A 7397-nucleotide genomic window follows, 5' to 3' on the forward strand; every position below is an offset into this window, starting at 1 on the left:
TTTCCCCCAGAACATCCCCGTTCTTGGTCAAAGAGCCCATGTACAAATGCATGTGTTCAGCCTCATGGACTGCCCTTCATCCTGGCTGATCTGGCTGGCCACTGTCACTGTTAAGTACCCAACCTGCCAACAGCAGAAGCCAACTTTGAGAACCTGATGGGACACGATTCTTTTTTTTTTTTTTTTCTGAGACAGAGTCTGGTTCTGTTGTCCAGACTGGAGTGCAGTGGCATGATCTCAGCTCACTGCAACCTCCACCTCTTGGGTTCAAGTGATTCTCCTGCCTCAACCTCCTGAGTAGCTGGGACTACAGGTGCCCGCCACCGTGCCTGGCTAATTTTTCTATTTTTAGTAGAGCTGGGGTTTCACCATATTGGCCAGGCTGGTCTCGAACTCCTGATGACCTTCTGATCCGTCCGCCTCGGCCTCCCAAAGTGTTGAGATTACAGGTGTGAGCCACCTCACCCAGCCAGGACACGATTCTTTAGGGAGACTAGCTGGCCACTTGACGGCAAGTAAATTACATCAGACCCCTGGAGGAAGCAGGGATATGCCTCCCAGGTGTAGACTCAGTTCACTCAGGGATGTGCCTTCTCTGCCTGCAGCACCCACATGTACAGACTTACAGAATGCTGCATGCTCTCTATGGTACACCGTATCTCTCACCTGGGGACACATTTCGGTAAAGGATGTGTGACAGTGAGCTCATACCTATGGAATTCAGTGCTCTAACCATGTGCTTTGTGTTTATTTAGATTATTATTTAAAATAATCAGACATGCCCCTGTGAACCCAGAAAATCAGAGACACGTCTTAGTTGATTTAGAAAGTTTATTTTGCCAAGGTTAAGGATGCACCTGTGACAGCCTCAGGAAGTCCTGATGACATGTGCCCAAGGTGTTCGGGGCAAAGTTTGGTTTTGTACATTTTTTAGCGAGAGGCAAGACATCAATCAATAGATACAAGAAGTACATTGGTCAGGTCTGGAAAGGCAGGACAACTTGAAGCAAAGGCAGGAAGACTCCAAGCCGGGAGGGGGTTTCCAGGTCACAGATAGGTGAGACACAAACGGTTGCATTCTTTTGAGCTTCTGATTTAGCTCTTTCAAAGGAGGCAAATCAGATATGCATCTATCTCAGTGAGCAGAGGAATAACTTCACAGAATGAGAGGCAGTTTGCCGTAAGCAGCTTCCAGCTGAGTTCTCCTTGGTGATTTTGGGGGTCCAAGGTATTTTCCTTTCACACTCCCCTCTCCTATACGGAAGGACCATAGGATATTGGGAGGTGTGGTGCAAGCAAAGGTTTAGAATGTCTTTGTATAGTTGAAATTATTTTATTGCTTCTGCCATTGTTAGGGAAGCAGGGGCCTAGGAGGGCTAGAGTGACACCACTTTCAGTTCAGCTCCATCTTGAGACTAACAAGGCACATTCCTTGCCAGTCACGACCCATGTTTACAGTTGAGAAAACAGCCTAAAGATACCTGCAAGGACACAATCATAAAACAACAGAAAGACCAGATGTCCCAATACCCATAATATATGCTTTCAAGATATAGTTATGCTTTAATGTACTTATACACTAAAATGTCAAGGACAGTGTTTTTTTAAATCAATAAAATAAATTTTGTCTTGCTGTCAGCTCACACACGTGTAAGCACAGCTTAGTTTAGCCTTTACATAGACAAAACCCCTATATATGAAAAAGCTTAAACAGGCTGGGCGCAGTGGCTCACGCCTGTAATCCTGAGAGGGATCTGGGAGGCTGAGGCGGGTGGATCACCTGAGGTCAGTAGTTTCAGACAAGCTTGGCCAACATAGTGAAACCCTGTCTACTAAAAATAAAAAAGTTAGTTGTGTATGGTGGTGGGCACCTGTAATCCCAGTTACTTGGGAGGCTGAGGCAGGAGAATCGCCTGAACCTAGGAGGCAGAGGTTGCAGGGAGCCGAGATTGCGTCACTGCACTCCAGCCTGGGCAACAGAGCGAGACTCCAGCTCAAAAAAAAAAAAAAAAAAGAAAAAACGTGAAAGGGCATTCCTTTCTTGCTTCCTAAGGACGCCCTATTGTGTAATGGAGGAGCTTTCAGTAAACTCTCACTCCACCCTCCAACTTGTCTTGAATTCCTTCCTGCGTGTAATTCAGGGGAGCCCTCTCTTGGGGTCTGGATCAAGATCGCTTTTTCTGTGAACACCATCACCATGAGAACATGCCCTGATTGACCCACTGGTTCAAGGAGGGTGAGAGACATCTGGAGAAGATGGGGACCCAGTCTTCAGCTTGGAGACATGCCCAGCTGAGCTCAGCCCACATCAGTGACCTGTAGATACATGAGTGAGAATAAACGGTTGTTGGGTTAGGCCTCTGAGTTCTGGAGGCATTTTGTTACACCTCTTTACTGTGGCAATGGTAGACTAACACATGCTCTATTACCCGGGAGTGTGTGGCTTAAAAGAATAATTGAATGGCCAGGTGCGGTGGCTCAAGCCTGTAATCTCAACACTGGGAGGCCAACGTGGGAGGACCACATGAGGCCAGGAGTTCAAGACCAGCCTGCGAAACACAGTGAGACCCGCCCCCCCCCCCCCCCCCCCCCCCCGCCATCTCTACAAAATTTTTTAAAAATTAGCCTGGCGTCGTGGCACACGCCTGTAATCCTAGCTACTCAGGACGGCCAGAATGAACCGCATTGTTCGTCTGTCTCCTCATTCCGATTCTGGCCAGCAAGGGGCGCCCTCCCACTGCGGTCCTCGCTGTGAGGTCTCCGCGCCCACTCAGGTTTGCGCTGGATTGCTTCACAGGATGCGAGTCTTTGCTCTTTTAATGTGGCGTCCCCCACAGGCTACCGTACCTGGCCGCCGGCTCGGGTTTAGGGCACTTGACGCCGGCGCCGCCATGTTGTCTCGGGCCACTTCCGCATTTCAGGCGCTTGGACCTGCATTTCCTACTTGGTACTGCTCGCGGAGCCGCGCGTCCGAGTGTTGGGGGGTTCGAGGTGGTGGGGAGCCCGGGGCTCGCCCTAGTCGTGGGGACACTGCCTTCCAGGCGCTGTCCCCAGGCAAACTTAGACATCTTCAAGGAGCCTTCTTGGACATTCGGGTTTTTGCTCCTCAAAATAGGCTTGGGGAAGAGAACAGGTAAACATCGCTGCGAGCGTCTCTAAGATTCGTTTCCCTGTCCCAGGACCGGGAATCGGGGAGGGATCCATGCGGAGTTCACTGAATTTAACAAATCAGTGAAGCAACTGGAAAACCTCAGTACTGTTTTAAATCAGATCGAGGGCGGTGGCTCACGCCTGTAATCCCAGCACTTTCGGAGGGCGAGGCGGAGAGTGGGGGCGGAGGGGATTGCTTGAGGCCTTGAGTTCAAGACCAGCCTGGGCAACGTGGTGAGACCATCCCCCCGCCCCCACTTCTCTTCAAAAAATACACAAATTAGCCGGGCTTAGTGACATGGGATTGTGGTCCCAGCTACTCAGGAGGCTGAGGTGGGAGGATCGCTTGAACCAGGGAGGTTGAGGCTGCAGTGAACTGTGATCACGTCACTGCACTCCAGCCTGGGGCTACAGAGCTACACCCTGCCTCTAATTAATATAGATAGATAGATGACAGATGCAATAAAAAATAAAATTGCTTGTAAACGGCAAACTAAAAGTGGGAATTATCATTATGATGAAACTATTAATTTGAGGATCCAAAACCTTAACTTTCTTTTTCCTGTAGTTAAGTTTAAGCACTTAGGTTTGCTTCAGTGATTCCCAGGCGTTTTCATGATCACACGCTGCTTGCTTGTAAGCACCTTATCTCTTACTAAAAAAATTACAATCATTTGAAAGTATCTCACTCTTTAAGAAGGGCGAACAGTGGTAGCACCTGTACAGTCAGAGCTCTGAATGAAGCCAGATCACAGAACTCATTTTCTGGCTTCGCGACCCTGGTCAAGTTTCTTAACCCTTCTGAGTCACAGATGTTTCAATTGTAAAGTGATAATAACCCTTCACTGGGAAGGTTATTGTGAGGATAATATGAGATCAAGTGTACCAAAATGACAAACATGTGCTTGACATCCAGTAAGCCTTCTGAATTGGGATATAAATGGCATTAATAGTTAATCATTGTTATTCTTTTGTTCGGTGATATGCATGAATCACAACTTTAAGCCTTTAAACTGCTAAGAGCTGCTTGGTGGACCTCCTCTCCCAATTCACCCCACTCACTAAACCTTGCTTCCCTCAACAGTGGGCTTTCTGGACAGAATTTCAGCATGTCTGAAACTATAGGTCCTTCCGAACACAGCCCCGAATCTCAGCAAATGACTGGTCTCTTGCTTCAAGTCATTAAATGGGTGCTCTCTGACAGCCCTCCCTTGAAACCTACAAACTTTCATGCTTTGACATCCATCCTTTCCCTCCAGTGCAATGCAAGTCGCATCCTCCCTCTGGCTAACGTCTCTGGATTCCCCAAACCTCTCCAGTCTAATCTCCACACTCTAGCCAGGGTGAACGTTTATAAGTATAAACACATTTTCATTTCATTCTCTGTCTAGCAACCTTCCATGGGCTTCCTTCTGCTCTGAGGGTTCACCCCAACATCCGTACCGGTTTACCAGACTGTATGCTGTGGCTTGCCATTGCTTCTTATTTATTATTTTTTATTTATTCTTTTGAGATAGGGGTGATCTTCCCACCTCAGCTTCAAAAGTAGCTGGGACTATAGGCACACGCCATATTGCCTGTCTAATTGTGTGTGTGTGTGTGTGTGTGTGTGTGTGTGTGTGTCTGTGTCTGTAGAGATGGGGTTTGGGGATTTTTCCCTGTTGCCCAGGTTGGTCTCGAACTCCTGGGCTCAAGGGATACACCCACTTCAACCTCCCAAAGTGCTAGGATTACAGGCGTGAGCCACTGCACCTGACCCTGTTGCTTTTTAAAGGTACAAATAGCTTTAGCCCAGGCTAGCTTCTTCACTGAATTGATCTGGGTACGATGTAGGATTTGGGATCGCTGTTTAGAAAGGTGAAGACAGAGTCAAAGAACATTTTCTCTATAGAGGTGGGGAAACTTTCAAAGCAGAATTAATTGTGTTCTCTAAAAGCAATGAAGTCTCTTGGTTAGTTTGAAGAACAGTCATGTATTAGTTTAGCAGGAGTCGAGGCTCTTAAGGGATCTCTGTGGGTCTCAGAAGCTCAGCTGATGATATCTGGGTTAATCAGGTTTGGGTTATTTATTTATTTATTTATTTATTTTGGTGGTTGTTGTTTTTGGAACAGGTCATAAAAATATTTACCCCCGAAGCCACAAAATCCTATAAAATAGCTCAGTCTTTGACAAATTCAGTAAATATGAAAGAGTCCTTCTGAGTTCTTATTTACTCAAGATGTTTGCAGTAATAAAATCTTGATACAAGTTTTCTAGAATCTTGAACTTTCAGAGCTCCTTTAGAAACAGTCCATTGTGTTGTTTTTATTAAACACTTAAATAAGCACAAAGTTTTTACGTTGTTCACACAAAATTTAAATAAGGTAGCTGAAGGTAGGTGGGAACCCCCAAATGGATGGTAACAGAAAACCTCCTATAGGATTTCCATAGACTGGTTTATTCATTATGCAGCTTGGCTCAGCAGAACCATTTTATAATGAAACTGCAAGATGACTCCCAGTGGACAAATCAACCTCTATTCTAAAGGTTGATTCTTATCAACTGGGAGAATTGATTCCTGATGAGAAATGCTAGACTAAAAAGCCCTCCCACGTACACTTCACAAGCCAGATCCAATATCTTTAATCCTCTCGTGGAAAAGAAACAAGGAGACATTTCAGGGTTTACAACAGCCTGAAATAATTGCAACATTCTCACAACAGGGGCCAAAGGAACAGGGACATCTTTCCAAATGGAAATCATAAACAGGTTACCTGGAGTGAGACAATCTATATCTTAAACTTGGCCCGAGCAGCTTGGATTTTGGTTTTTTTGTTTTGTTTTTTTTTGAGATGGAGTCTTGCTCTGTGGCCCAGGCTGGAGTGCAGTGATGCAATTTCGGCTCACTGGAATCTCTGCCTCCTGGGTTCAAGCAGTTCTCCTGCCTCAGCCTCCTGAGTGGCTGGGACTACCGGCATGCCCCGCCACACCTGGCTAATATTTTTGTATTTAAATTTAATTGAAAGATGGGGTTTCACCATGTTGGTCAGGTTGGTCTCCAACTCCTGACCTCAAGTGATCCTCCCACCTTGGCCTCCCAAAGTCCTGTGATTACAGGCGTGAGCCACTGCACCTGGCCAGCACCTTGGATTTTTAACCACCATCCTAGATCAGGAAGTTTAAATTTCTGTTCATATTAAAATTTTCCTTCCTCATTTATTGTTAATACCTGCATTACTATTTTATTCAGGTTTTGAAGCAAAATTCCTGATGATTTTAAAACTGTGAGAGTTATTTCTTCCTATGCTTCTTATTACTGAGGTCATCTTAGCTGACAATTAATTGGACAATAAAGACCATACTGGTCTTTGAAACAGTCTTTCAAATTCCATTGGTGCTTTCCACTATTTTGACACGACTTTAAGATGTTGCCCAGACTCTTCTGAGGGCAAAGAAAATGTGTGTGCATATAAATGGCCTAGCAAAACACACTGCTCTCTGTCTATAACCATGAGCAGGAAGTCCCCATCTCTGGGTACTGCCAGTCACCCCAGAGGACAATGTGAAGAGCTGGGGTTGCTGTTCTAGTGAGAAACTTGTGGGCTTGGGCGAGACTCAGTTTGGGAGGCTTTGTGACTTAAGCAGGAAAAATATTAACTCAAATTACTCCCTTTGGCCTAAAAATCATTTCTATTTTTATTGTTTAATTTTTGAAATAGAAATATATTCATATGGTTCAAAATAATTTTAAAAGTATAAAAAGGTAATTCCATATTTAAAAGTCTCATTCCTCATAACCACTTTCACTAGTCTCTTTTATATCTAGAAATTCTTGTTGAAAATATGATAGTATTCCTCCCAGTCTACCTCCTTTATTCCTTCCTTCCTTTCTTTAAAACAGCTTTTTTTTTTTTTTGAGGCATAAGTAATTTACAACAGCCTGGGTGCGGTGGCTCACGCTTGTAATCCCAGCACTTTGAGAGGCCAAGGTGGGCAGATAACCTGAGGTCAGGAGTTTGAGACCAGCCTGGCCAACATGGTGAAACCCCGTCTCTACTAAAATTACAAAAATTAGCCAGGCATGGTGGCACATGCCTATAATCTCAGTTACTTAGGAGGCTGAGGAAGGAGAATCTCTTGAACTCAGGAGGTGGAGGTTGCAGTGAGCTAACTCCAGCCTGGGTGACAGAGTGAGACCCCATCTCAAAAAAGAACAAAACAAAACACCCCCCCCAACCAATATATATATATGACAAAGTGCACACATT

The sequence above is a fragment of the Sapajus apella genome, unplaced genomic scaffold (assembly GCF_009761245.1).
Source record: "Sapajus apella isolate SASKATOON/1434 unplaced genomic scaffold, GSC_monkey_1.0 scaffold30, whole genome shotgun sequence".
NCBI lineage: Eukaryota > Metazoa > Chordata > Mammalia > Primates > Cebidae > Sapajus > Sapajus apella.